Raw genomic sequence first — 14,693 nt, 5'->3', positions numbered from 1 at the left:
GACGACAAGAAGAAAGGAAATCAGGAGGGCAGAGAAGAATCCTTGGACTATGGCTCCCATAATAGGGACAGGACGCGAGGACCTGGTTAAAGGAATTAGGCAGTTGCAAGAAAACCTTCAACACGGAAGCATGAAACTTCGTGAACTCGATGATGAATGGGCACGACTGAGGAAGAGAAGTATGACATTGGATGAAGAAATCCGCAAACTGGAAAATGAAGTCACACAAGAGGGTTGCGATAAAGTGAGTATGAGGGGACCGAGTCCAGCCAGCCCTACTACTGCGTTAGAAGAAATTGTGACCCTACTATTATGGCTGCAACGCACCTTACTAAACAAGGGAAGGTACCATACAAAGAGGGATGTGATGCAAAGGCATGTGGAAGGTGCCAGCAGCCCGGGCTAGCAGGAAAAGCGAAGCCTCACACCAGGGGTGTGACCACTTGACTATCTGTAGAAGGCACAGTCTTAGCGCTCCAGGAAGTTGAAAGAAGGTGTGGGACTATAAACAAGGCTGCAGGAAATTTGCGGGGAAAGGGGGTTCCGCATAGAGCTTGTTTGTCATAAGGCTCACAGTTGCGCTTATGGGATGTGCTGCCACGTGGATAGCCTGTGGGGTGACCATTGATGACATTGTTCATGACAAGAAGGCTAATTTAATGTAGAAAGTAGCAGGCGAAGGACCATTAAGACATGAATTATGAGCTATATTCGGAGAGATCTACCACCAAGAAAGTACTAAGGACTCAAAAATGGAGGGAAGGGTTGAATTTAGATCCAACTGTTACTATAAAATTCCACGAGGTAGCTTTCAAGCAGCTCTAGGGTTTTTAAGAATTGAGATAGTATAGAGCAATGAGTCCCAAGCTACCTTGCCACCTGTAAATGTACGACCGACCGAGTCCAGTATAAACACAATGTCAAGAACCCGATGCAAATTATGGGAGGTAGCCAAGAACCCCGGGTGACCCAGGAGGAGCCTGGAGTAACAACAAGCGCAGCAGAGGTACCAAAGTCCCCACACACACTGCGACCGTAGAAAAACAAACAGCCAATGGGGCCCATCTGGGTAGCACCACGGCACCCAAGAGTTAGTAAAATCTCACTGTCCATAAAGGGAAAATCTATCACTATTGAAACAAAAGAGGAGGAGGAATATCTACAAGACCTGATAGCTCAAATTGAGGCACAGAACGATGAGGAGGAAAATGTCTCCGAAGCACCTTCAGTGATAGATTTACTCTCCTACATCCCCCATGGAAGGGGACAGCCAAGATTCCAGAGGACATGGAGGCCATGAAGAGTGTGCTCCAAACACTGCTTCTTCTGAATGATATCAAGTTTGACAGTCCCCCACTAGGACGGGTACTGAATATAAAATTTGAAGACTGGGACCTTGCGGATAGTGAGAAGTTCCCACAGTTGGCCGCGGAAAAACTATGATAGCAGAAATGGTTGCGAGGTGTGGAGAAGGTAGGGTTACTACATCTGCGGTGGATACCCCACTACCACCACATGCCTATCACTATCTTTGTCATCCAGCAGCTACTGTCTCTAGTACATGATGGGTATTTGTGGCTGGAAGAGTTGATTCCCATCACAGCTGACTTAATTCACCGAATCTCATAGCTGCCGATTAAAGGAAGCAATCCCGCAGACATAGCCGGAAAGAGTAGTGACTTGGGCCTTGTGGAAGCTATGAAGGCCAAATATAAGCTAGAGAAAAAGAAGTGAGGGTACGTAATAGCAAGTATCAAAGATCAAGGGGTGCACATTGCCACCTAGTTGCTGGCCAGCAAGCTCATGAGGAAATGTCATGCAGACGAAGTACCGGCATCTGTAATTGTGTTGGCAGAGCAATGTGCAGAAGGGGTCCAGTTCAATTGGGCACAATTTCTTTGTGATGAATTTTTGATGAACTGCAAGGAAGCATAGGACCACGGTAAGACCTTCCACTATGCATGGGTGCTCTTATCCATCCTGTTGATTTCCAGGGAGCTGCCAGCAGATTGCCAGTTTCCCACCATGGAGCAAAACATACCCGAGGCCGTGAGGTATACCTCGCTCTCGGAGACCAAAGACGCGGCAAGGATTAGAGAGATAAAGATATTTTGGACATTTGTAGAGGCAAGTTTACGAACATGGATCAACCGTAGGCCGCGCTTGTCCTCGACGATATATAACACTTTACAAAGTGTGATCGAATTCAAGGAAAATATGCATAACTTGTATATCCAGGTGCGCAAGAATCCAGCCTAAGCATGGGAAAATCTTCTATTCATTGCCAAAATGATGCAATCTTCAAAGTAATGGCATCATGGTCTCCGGAGTGGCGCACCCCAAACTTGGCGGAATTGGAAAAAATTGCGGCACAACAGAAGAAGAAGGAGACCAAGCTGCACCTCACGAAGCTAGTAGAAAGAAAGCGTCAGGAACAGGAAGCAACCATGTAGCAGACGACGGCTGAGGTAGCCACGCTAGAGCAAATGACACAGACCACAACCGCACCCACTGAGGAGGCCGAGGAAGGCCAAGAAATTCCCATGGAGCAGAACATACAGGGGGAGGTGGAGACACAGGAATGCACGAACCTTACAATAAATGAGACCCAAATCAAGAGGTTGCACGTCCAGGAGCAACCTTCCGCGCGAAAGAGGAAAAAGGCAATAGAGTGTGTGGGAGGAACCCTTGTTGATAAGGATGCCCTGGAAAAGCTGATGACGAAGAAAATGACTGTGTTGGGGGCACTCAGAGCATAGTTGTAGGCATTATACGTGCAACCCCCAAGAATGATGACTTTGCACCTTGCAGAAGGTATATCTGAGGCTAAATAGATATTGTGCATGAGCACAACGCACACTTTGGTGTTACTAGAAGGAGTCGTCTTAGCAGCAGCCGAAGGTGACATAAGGGGCTGGGGGTTGAATTTGGTCGCCCTTCCCAGAGAAACCCTCCACCAGCTGCAGGAAGGGGTAACTGCTGAGATTCGTGCCAGGGAGGGCCGCGCTCTCCAAATCTTGAGTGAGCAAAAGGAAAAGTTAGAATAGCTCAGCCTGTAGTGCGATAGCATGGTTGCCCAAAACCAGGGAGTAGAACAGGCAGTGGAGGAAGCCTGTAGTAGTATTGCAGAGTTGGTTGTACCAGCAGAACTCCCCACAACAGAAAAGATTCACCAACTAGCAGCTGGAGTTCGTAGGACCCACGAGGAGGCTATGAAGGTGCAATTGGAACTAAACTTACAGATAGCAAAGCTGCGACTACAGGTGTAGTCCTATATAACCCTGAAAGTCAAATAGCAGCACCACCAATCCATTCAATCAGGGTTGAAAGAGATAGAGCATGTTGTACATGACTGCACTGGATTGTTGGACCAGTCCCTCTTAACACTCACTTCACTCCAGGAGGACCCAATGCTACGGCAGTTAGAGACGAAAGCACGAGAATTAAAGTAGGCTTATGACAATGTTCGGGGAACCACGCAGATAGGTTCCCTCACCTAGAAATTAACCAAGATAAGGGAGGCCCAAGATCTGAAAGAACGAGTCAACGTTGTGCGACACAAAAAACAAGGCTTAAAGCATGCATCCATCCTTGGCTCGAGGAAGCATTCATGATCACTACCACAATAGAGAACAACCTAACCCAGATGGAGGACACATATGCAAAAAGACAAGCGGATGCCGCTAACAATGATGCATCAAAACATTGCGTACATTTGACATAGCAGACAATGGAGGAATGTGTGGCTGACATCTGCGAAGCGCAGAGGTTGTTAGATGGTCTCTGAGCGAAGATCGCCAGGCCAGCCAAGTGACTCGAGACGAGTCACGATGTTTGTGTTATGGGCCTGTTCGGTAGCAGGTCCCCTATGTAACGGGTTTTGGGCTTAAAGCCCATAATTTTGGGGATATTGGTATTGTAAAGGCTCCACGAAGTGCGCGGAGCATGAGTTGTAATGGGTCAAGTCAAAGGGTAGTCCACCCAAAAATAAGGTAAAATAATAAAAAGTAAGTTGGCCTACCCATGGCCCATGGACCATGAGAATTTATAAATAAAGCAAGGCTCTAGGTGTAGAGGACAATTTTCTTTAGAAAGGCATTAAGGAAATATATAGTGGATGGGTTGTTGACAGCGGTAGTCACTCTAGGTCTGTAAGTTTGAGTCAAGGATTGTAATAGGAGATAGAGGCTCCATAGCTGTGTGTGCGGAGGCTTGGTTAGGGTCCACAGCTATGTGCATGGACCCCTGCAGCTGTGTGCGCAGGGTAGGAAGTGGATTGTAACTGACAAAGGCATTAATAAGGATTAGTTAATTTTGGAATATTGAGTATCTATTTCTATATTCTGGTTTATGCATCTGTTCATGATTTATGATTATGCACATATCTGTTTATGTTAAATGATAACTGAAAATACGGTACCTTTGTAAGTTAACAAAAGATCTATAATAATATTAAGCACAAAAAAGGGTAAATTGCATTTGCACTTGTCTAAGGTAGTCACTCTGAAAAGGCAGCTGCGCGGAAGTGACGCAGCGTGTAGGATTGATCCGCGCAAATCCAGACCACATCAAGACATCCCCCAGGTGTAGAAACCTAGTTCCAGCACCCTCCCATACTACCTCAGGTGAGACTTCAGTCCACGCTCCATGGACTGTTGCCGAAAGGGCCTGTAGTGTTGGGATTTCTTCAGCTAAACATTTTTGAGCCTAGGTCAAGCCTCATTAAGCCAACAAAGTTGATGAAAGGACCTGAGAGTAATCCTTGGGCTGAATTATGCCCTATTGGCTCAATTCTAGAAAATATTAATATTGTAGAGTTTGGCCCATCCAAAACGTTAAATATCTACCCTTTTCTCTCAGCCAAACAGGGAGATAAATTATGCAAAGTGTTGAGGCAACACCTGGATTCTTTTTCTTCGGACGATAAGGAAATGAAAGGTGTGCATCCCTTGGTCTGTAGCATTTACATCAAGGAGGGATGCAAGTTGGTGTGCTAACCCTAGAGGAGGATGAACCCAACTCTTAAGGATATTGTGAAGGAAGAACTACAAAAACTACTGGATGCAGGGTTCATATACCCTATTTCAGATAGTGAGTGGGTATCACCTCTTGTGTTAGTTCCCAAGAAGAATGGGAAGTGGAGGATTTGTGTGGATTACAGGGAGCTCAACAAGGCCACAAAGAAGGACCATTTTCCCTTTCCCTTCATTGACCAAGTCCTAGATGGCCTTGCAAGGAATAAATTATTCTCCTTCCTGGATGGATTTAGTGGATATAATCAAATCCATATTAGCCCCGAAGACCAAGGAAAGACCACATCCACATGTTATTGGGGTACCTTTGCCTATAGAGTCCTTGCATGTGGTTTGTGTAATGCCCCTGCTACTTTCTAGAAGGCAGTTTTGAGTATTTTTCTAAATTGGTTCATGAATCTATGGAAATCTACATGGATGGTTTCACTCCTTAAGGATGTGACTTCCATGAAGCTCTCTCCAATCTACGAAAGCTTTTCAAAAAATGCATTAAAATGAATCTCTCTCTAAGCTATGATAAATTTGAGCTCTTGATGAATGAGGGGACTATCCTTGGCCAATCCATCTCCAAGGAAGGGATACAGGTGGACCCAAACAAAATTGCTATCATCAAAAGGGTCCCTACCCCTCAAAAGAAAAGGGATGTCAGGAGCTTCTTGGGACTAGCAGGGTATTATAGGAGATTCATCCAAGACTTTAGTAAAGTGGCTTCACATTTGTTTGGTTTACTGGCCAAAGATGCATATTTCTATTGGACCAACAATTATCAAGAGGCCATTGAAGTGTTGAAATAAAATTTTACTACTACACCCATCCTAAGAGGTCCCAACTGGGCATTGCCTTTCCATATCCACACTGATGCATCAAATAAAGTTGTGGGGGGGCCTTGGGACAAGTAGAGGATAACTTTCCTTATGCCATTTACTTCATTAATAATAATTTGTCTAAAGTTGAGCTGAATTACACTATCATTGAAAAAGAGCTCTTAGTTGTAGTAGATTCTTTAAAACAAATTAGGCACTATATCACTAGGTACCAAAATTTTGTTCATACTAATCATACAACTATTAAATATTTGATGAACAATCCTAATTTTAAGACTAGGATAATTAGGTGGCGGTTATCGCTACAATAGTTTGATTTGAATATCATTCACAAACCAGGAAAAGAAAATGTGGTTGTAGATTTTTTGTCTATGTTAACCTTCCCTACAGGTAATGAAGAGATGGTGGATGATCGACTACCATATGAGAGCCTCTTTTCTCTCTCGATGCTTTCTCCTTATATTTATGATATATAAAACTACTTGGTTATGGGGAGGTTCCCTTCTAATCTATCACCCATGGATAAAAGAAAGATTGTAAGGAAAAACTCCCCTTTCAATTGGATTAGGGGCAATCCCTTTAGACTGGGACCAGATAAAATCTTGAGGATATGTATAAGAGAGGAGTAGATCTTTGACATCCTCTTAGCATGTTATGATGGTCCTTATGGAGGTCATTTTTTCTGCAAAAAGGATGACCTTTAAAGTTTTACATACTAGTTACTATTGGCCCACCTTACATCAAGATGCAAGGAGGTATACCACTAGATGTGATCAGTGCCAAAGAATGGGCAAACCCACACCCAGGGATGAAATTCCCTAACAACCTAAAATGGCCTTAGAGACATTTGACAAGTGGGGCATGGATTTCATTGAGCTAATTGATCCACCATCAAGGTAGAAAAAGTACATCATTGTGTGCATTGATTACTTGATAAAGTAGGTTGAGACAAAGGCAGTTAAAGCAACAACTGAGTAGAAAGTGGCATAATTTTTAAGAGAGAACGTATTCTCTAAGTTTTGGTATCCAAGGGAGGTACTCACTGATCAAGGAGCACAACTCACATCCAATTTTATTGAGGATCTCATGAAGCAACACCATATCAAGCATAAGACATCCACTGCCTATCATCCTCAACCAAATGGGCAAGTAGAGGTTACAAACAGATCACTAGAGAGTATCCTCACCAAAGTTGTTAACATCAACATGAAATATTGGGTAGAGAGAATCCTAGAAGCCACTAGGGCCTACAATACCACTTGCAAAACCCCCACTCGATTCACTCCATATGATTTGGTTTATTGGAAGAAAGCACTGCTTTATATTGAGTTTACATATAAAACTTTGAGAATGGAAGCTCATTTGGACTTAAATTTCACCACATCACAACAATAAAGGCTACTCCAATTAAATGGCTTAGATGAGTTGAGAATGCATGTTCTCTTACACACTGAAGTCATACATCTACAAAGGAAATTCTGGCATGACAAGAATATCAATGAAAATACTTTTCAAGAAGGGGATTGGGCCCTGTTATATGATTCTAGTTTCAAATATTTTTAAGGAAAGCTAATGAAAAGGTGGTTTGGCCCATACCTAGTGGAAAAATGTCATGAAAATTGATCTATCTAGATTATAACTATTGACAAGGAAGGAATCCCCTTGCTTGTAAATGGTTACAAGTTGAAGTTATATAGAAGACCTTTGTCCAAGGACGAATTTATCAGTTCAATTAGAAAGGAATTGAATGAGATTGGGCATTTCATAGCTTCCATTCCACAACAATTTTAGAAATATTTTTTTTTTTAAAGAGGAGAGAGAAAAATAAAAGGTTTAGATGAAAATATCTATGAGTAATCTAAGGGAAACTTTTGCGTTGAAAACCTTTCTTAGGTAGCCCAAGAGAAAAAAAGAAAGAAAGAATAATAAATATCCCTAGGTGAAAACCTCTCTTGAGGCACCTAGGGTAGACATGTAGGTTGCAAAAATCCACTGAGGTAGCCTCTGTGTCTCAAGAAAAAGAAAACAAGAGGGAAAAGAAAAGAGGAAAAGGAAGAAGCTTATATCTTATTTGCTAACCTTTCTTTCATTTTGCAGAGTTGTACACAGTGGCAGATTTCATGGTTACAAGCAAAGACCTACAGGCTTCCATCCATTCCTCTATCCATATATCTCATATCAATCCTCTCCATTAACATTTCTATCTCTCTCCACCATCCTATCATCAAAAAATCTGAAATTCACCTCCTCTCTGTGTTGCTACAGGAAGGACTTGTGTTGCTACAGGAAGGTCCTGTAATGCTATAGGAGGATCCTGTAGAGCTACATGAGGGAGATTTGAGGAGGAAAGTGATCCAAAATACCATCCTGACTCTGAGAAAGGGTAAAGAGGGTCCTCCTATGACTTTTCCATCACTCATCCATCATCCATCCACTCATTTCACCAAAATTTTGCTCAAACTTCTCCACTCTATCCTTCCTTAAAAAAAACACAGAAGCTATCACTTTCTATCTCTATAGTTCCTACACTACTCCTCCATGATTCTAACCCTATCCTCATCACTCATCATCATCTCTCTCATCTCCCTCATGCCATCTAAAGACTTGAAGGGGAGAACAAGGGATTGCTAATGGAAGAAATTCCTCCTGTAGCATCATGTACAAGCACACATCAAACACTGATATTATGTTTTTTCACCACCAAAAGGGATGATGAACCTTAGTTTGCAGCGATGAAGAGACACCTCATTCTTAGGGAGGCTTTTCACCAACAATAGTAGCTTGAATATTAGAGGAAGCACCTACAAGCACACAACAACAACAACAACAAGGCATCATTAAAAACTGAAGTCATGCATAAGAAATAAGTCAAATAGGTCAAGTCCCTTGTTCATAATGATGTATCGTCCATCTCTAGCATGCAAGCATCTGCAGTAGATCGATCCACATGTAGGCACAAGTATGGAAACCCTAACCTCCTCCCTCTACATAAAAATGACAAAAATGTGTTGTTAGAAAGACAAGGTGTTTTAATAGGCTGGAGGTGGCCAATGAACTTGGCTACCCTTGACTAGTCAACTCAAGTGTGAGTTGAGTTACCCATTCAATGTGGAAATGTCAACTCAAAAAAACTGGTGTCCTTGAAGAGTGGGGTGATAATCACGAGGGTGAGATGATGATAGTTAGTGGGGACAACGGTCCAAAAGAAGAAACTCATGTTAATTCCAAGTCACCATAGCACTCCAATATTTTAACAAAAAAAGGATATTATGTGTTGGCTCAACTCCATTTACACCATCACTCATTCAAAAAACTAGTGGAGGAAGGACGAGCTAGTGCATCGAGTAGTTAGAGTGCCACCGAGGAGTTTTGAACCCTACCTGCATAGTACTACAGGCAAAAGCGACATGCAGACCTTCAATTGCTACAAGAGGGCCAAAAAAAGCAACAAGATGAATTGAGAGGAGAAAAAGGAGTCACAGTGGCTCGATACTCTCTCAAAAACTTCATGCACACCCAGAATTTCTCTGATAAGAAGTAAGTGATACCCTCCTTTTTTTCTACACCCAATTTCATGAATAGTCTTCTTGAAATTAAGAGCATATAGAAGTCAATTGATCAGTAGGGGATCCTTTTGGAGGTTTTTGTGGTTAAGATAAAAGAAATAGCTTGGTGAATATAACTTTTAGCACCCTTCTTCCTCACTATCACCAAGCATTGTGCCACTGTTTCACCATTGTTTATGCCATTATTTCACCACTGAAACTGCCTAATTTTTTGAAATTCCACACCGACATAGCATCAAGGAGTAATATAGAAGAAATGGAGGTGAGGATTTAACAGAAGGGAACCCTCAAATACCAAGATAATTCACCAATGCCCTCCGTAGTTGACATCTTCAGAAACCACCGGTGGTTGGGCTTCTTGGAGATACTAAAGGGGTATGATAATGACCTTGCCCATGAATTTTCCACAACATTACACTCTAAAGGGGAAGACAGTTCCACAAATATTGTCGGAGGGTTGGCCATTTCTCTCAGTCTAGAAACTATCAGCAGGGTAACCACCTTTCCTCTAGGAATGAGATGGGTCAAAGACGACAAATAAATAAGTGTCACACTCAGGAAAAGCTTCTTCCTTTCAAAAGAGAAACATGTAGAAGACAATAATGGAGTGAGTAGAGAAATTATGCTTGGGATGATGTAGCCTACCATATCCTTAAATACATTAGAGGAAATTTTAGCCTAAACTTTTCCCATGAAATTTTCACGTAATTTCCATGTCATAATATGCAAACCAATCAAAATTCTTTAAATTTAAAAGGAGGTACATGTAAATAGTTTGGAGGGAAAATAAGAAAAACTAATTTTTTTACTTGTATTTTTAGCTTATCTCCTTATAGATTTACTCAAATTTCAAGGGTAGACACTTGAATTTTGAGTAAACAGATAAGGAGATAAGCCAAAAATATAATTAAAAAAAGTACTTTTTTTTATTTTCCCTCCAAAATTCATAACTCTTGTTTTATTATTTTAACTATTATTTTATTATTTTTCCTTAGGAGGCCACTTTTAGGCTAAAATTTACTCTAACACATATCTTGTAAAGGGATGTTAAGTGTAGTTTATTCCTATCACTTCAAGTTTCTCCAAGAGCTAAGATTCAAGGCAGACTTACCCCTTTCTCAAAGACTTAGTGTCCCTCATTTTCTTATGTAGTCAATCATGGAGATGAGTTAGAAGGTAAGGGAAGGAAAACATCAACATTTAGCTCACCATGGCCTCATCAAATTGATAGTGGTAGATGATTTGAACCATTTGAGAATCCCTGTCCTATGGAACAAATTTGTATACATGGATAGGGATAATTTCATAGAAACACAAGTCCTCACACTAGGAGAAACACTAGCCTCTAGTGTTGGAGCAAGAGAGGGAAAAACAAAGGAAGAATAAAGGGAAAATACTGAGGAGGAAGAGGAAGAAAGGTCAGAAGAAGAAGAAAGAGAGACAAAAGAAGAGGAGGCAACAAGAATAGAAAGAGAAGAAACAAAGGAAGAAGAGAAAGAGGTAGCAAAGACAATGGAAAGAGAAGCAGAGATGGAAGGAAAAGAGGAGGAAAATAAAGGAGAAGAAAGAATGAGCCTCGAGAATACTTCTCCACCCCAAGGAACATAAGACATTGAAAAAGAAGTGGATGCAACCTTAGCTACATTGGGAACTACTATCAAACCAAAAAGGAAGCAATCAAAGCCAATTCAAATGTATTTTAGAACCAGGAAGAGCGCTAGAACTAGACAAGGAAAGCCACAAACTCATGCAAGGGTTCCTATAATTATTGATGAGTCACTAAAGAAACGGGAAGAAATAGGACCTAGTGAGAGAAACATTGAGGAGGTCACTCCTAGAACCAAAAACAAGTCACTCATAACACCTGTGAGTAGGCCTACCACTAGGTCTGTCACCTTTAATAAGCCAATGACACAAACTACATTTGAGGAAGAGGAAAAAGAGAAGCTACAAGAGAGATAGGGTTTACTATAGGAGGGGCATAACTTGCTATAGGAAAAACAAGGGAAGCTACAAGAGCCCAAGAAATATTCACAAGAGGTAGCCACCACGTCAAAAATTCTTGGAAAAGACTTACAAGAGCTCCAAGAACCTAGCCCATGATCCTACTACAAATTAATTGAAGGAGGGAGGATTATCCCTGAAAAATTTGCACTTCGACTCCGTTCTAAGCTAGAGATAGAAAGAGGAAGAACCCACAGGTGGATGAAAATTGTTAAATCTAAGAAGGTAGAGGATGTAGGACTCATGGAAGATGAGGTCATTGAAATGAGAAATAGTTAAGTGAGTTTAGAATGAGAGAGTCTATAATGAAGGAGTAGCTGCAGGCAGAAAATATGAGGTTGAGAGAGAGGTTGTAGGAGAAATAAACACAACTTGCAACCATGGAAAGTATCTCCATGGAAGCATTGCAATTCAGATAACCATAAAAGCCTTATGCTCTCTTTCTCAAATAACAATGGCTACAATTCCAAATCAAAACCTTAGCACAACATAGATCTATGTCCTTTCAAGATTACAAATTGCTCAAATTTTATAGCCAAGCCAACATGGAAGACAAAGAAAAATTGGTTGAATTTTACACACTCAACCTCACTATGAATTTTTGGGATCCCAATGAAAAATTGGGAGATATGCAGTTTATGGCCTTAGCATCCTCAATGACTCATGAGGAGGCAAGAGCTAAGGAAGTGAAAAGGGTAATGACAAAGGAAGAAAAGGAACCATTGTATATCAAGGCAGAGCTAGTGAACCCAAGGGTCATTGTCAATCATGGCTTCATCTCCAAGGATGTTTCTTTAGCACCTAAATACCTTTACAACCAAAAGCAAGACATCGTACACTTTGAAGACACATTCAGATTGTTGGGAATATAAATACTTCAAGCTTGCCAGAGGAGATGGCATACCTTGTTGGAAATAATACTGAGAGGGGGGGGTGAATCAGTATTATCAAGTTCTTTTAACAAATCTTCCTTATTTATACTTTGAATTATTTTTGCATATCAGTACCATAAAATAATGAGCATGAACAAGAAAAACAGATAGTCACACCAAAGAACACCAGATATAAGGTGGAAACCCAATGTGGGTGAAAACCACCTGCTGCAATATGTCTCTATCTTCTTTCAAATTAGAAAATGATTTTGTACTGGTGCAGTCCTTTACCAGTACACAGGCTGCAACCTGCAGAGAGCTACAACTCTCTCTCGTTTTCCAGTCTCTCCTGGAAGGGAGCTACAACCCCCTACTTCTTTTCTTACAAGGATCACTTTTCATAAATTTTCAAACTGGATCCATAAACATCAAATGATCATCAAGTACATGTAAATTACACAGTCAACTGCAGTAACCAGATCAACAATAACAGAACTAAACCCAGAACACCTTATCAACAGAAATATTCAGTCAACAGAAGATCTTAAGACAGATACGCAGTTTTTCTTTCTCTGGCCTGCGTCGGTACGCACTTCACCTTCTGCTTCCCTGCGTATACCCGCAGAGAGCCTTCTGCTGCACCGCGTGCCCACGCACTGCTTCTTCAATCGCGCTGCGTACTGTTACAGTAGGTACGCACCCAGAGACACTATCGCGCCGCGTACTGTTGCTGTAGCCACGCACTCATAGACACTATCGCGCCGCGTACCTTTACTGTGCGTACGCACCTGAACCTCTGTCGCGCTGCGTACCCACACAGTTCTCCTTCTTCTGCTCTGCGTACCAACGCAGCTCTTCTGTTTCTCCTCTGCGTACCCACACACTTGCACCGTTAATCACCTGTGTACTTCTGATTAGGGCCGTATTGGCAGTTCACCAGTGTGCCACAGTTAGTCAGATGCCCAGATTTGATCATGCGCTTGAGAGATCACCCTTCACAGATTTGCCTTTAACTTCACTTTCATATAGATCAAGCTTTTTAAAACAATAACCCAATATTTCAGATCTTAAGATATTCAATTTGCAAAAAGATACTTAGCCAAGTGATCTCCTTTGCTTTATATAGGCAAGCTCCTCCTAAAATCATGGATCAATACCATAGATAACCAATACCAGGGGCCCAAAAACATGGGGCTCAATAATAATAATAATATAAAACAATACCACGGGCCAAAACCATAGAATCAAGAACGGCTGGCTAAATACCACGGGCCAAACTTAGGAAACCCCACGTGAACACGCTTCTCTGCCTTGAAGTAAGTGAAACTGGGGGTACGCACCCTCTGAACGGGTGACCTGCGTGAGTGGCCGCAGTTCCTTCACGGTGTTCCTGCGTGTACGCATTTTCTGAACTATTTTCCTGCGTACTTCTTAATTTTCAACATTTTGAGATCCTGATCAGAGCATTGCCACTTGAGGGTGTTGCCATCAAGTACAACATCTGAAACATAGAGCCATACCAGAATCATAATGCCAACAATCTCCCCCTTTGGACTTGATGGCAACCTCAAAAATCTTCAGCTTCATTCTCCCCCTTTGACATCAAGGGCAAAGGGTTATGCTCCCCCTAAGAACATGCTCCCCCTGAATATGAACCAGATCTGCAAAGAAGAACCATAATCCACCAAACACCATAAATGACCATGAAAGAGATAGAGACATATTGCAGCTATAATCAGACCAGCATCCATGATCTCCTTCTGTACATCCTCCATAATGCCAACAATGCATTATATGCTCCCCCTGAACCTGTGCCATTCAATCTTCAACCAATCCGCAACCCAGCATATGTACGCATATACCCCAGATGAACCATGCGTACAACCATCAATCAGAAGAGTTTCAACAATAAGATGATGCATCAACAACCCCCAGCTTTTGCCTGAGGTATTCAAAAGTCTCCCTGGGCAATGGTTTGGTGAGTATATCAGCAACTTGTTCCTTAGAAGGAACATACTCCAACTTGACCTTCTGTTCAAGCACTTGTTCCCGGAGAAAATGATATTTGATTGGTATGTGCTTGGTTTTTGAATGCATGACAGGATTCTTTGAGATGCTGATTGCACTTGTGTTATCACATAAGATGGGGATAGGTGGTGTACAAGTGATTTGAAAATCCTGCAAAGTCTGCATCATCCAAAGGAGTTGAGTGCAGCAAGATGCAGCAGCAACATATTCCGCTTCGGCTGTAGACAAGGCAATCGAACTCTGTTTCTTGCTGAACCAAGATACTAGTCTGGAACCCATAAAGAACGCACCACCACTTGTGCTTTTCCTGTCATCCACGCTTCCGGCCCAATCTGCATCTGTATACGCATGAAGTGTGAGATCTGT

The sequence above is a fragment of the Pinus tabuliformis genome, chromosome 2_2 (genome assembly GCF_031772625.1).
Source record: "Pinus tabuliformis cultivar Carrire ecotype Pingquan chromosome 2_2, CPIR1, whole genome shotgun sequence".
Lineage (NCBI taxonomy): Eukaryota > Viridiplantae > Streptophyta > Pinopsida > Pinales > Pinaceae > Pinus > Pinus tabuliformis.
Note: the sequence above shows the minus strand (reverse complement) of the source record.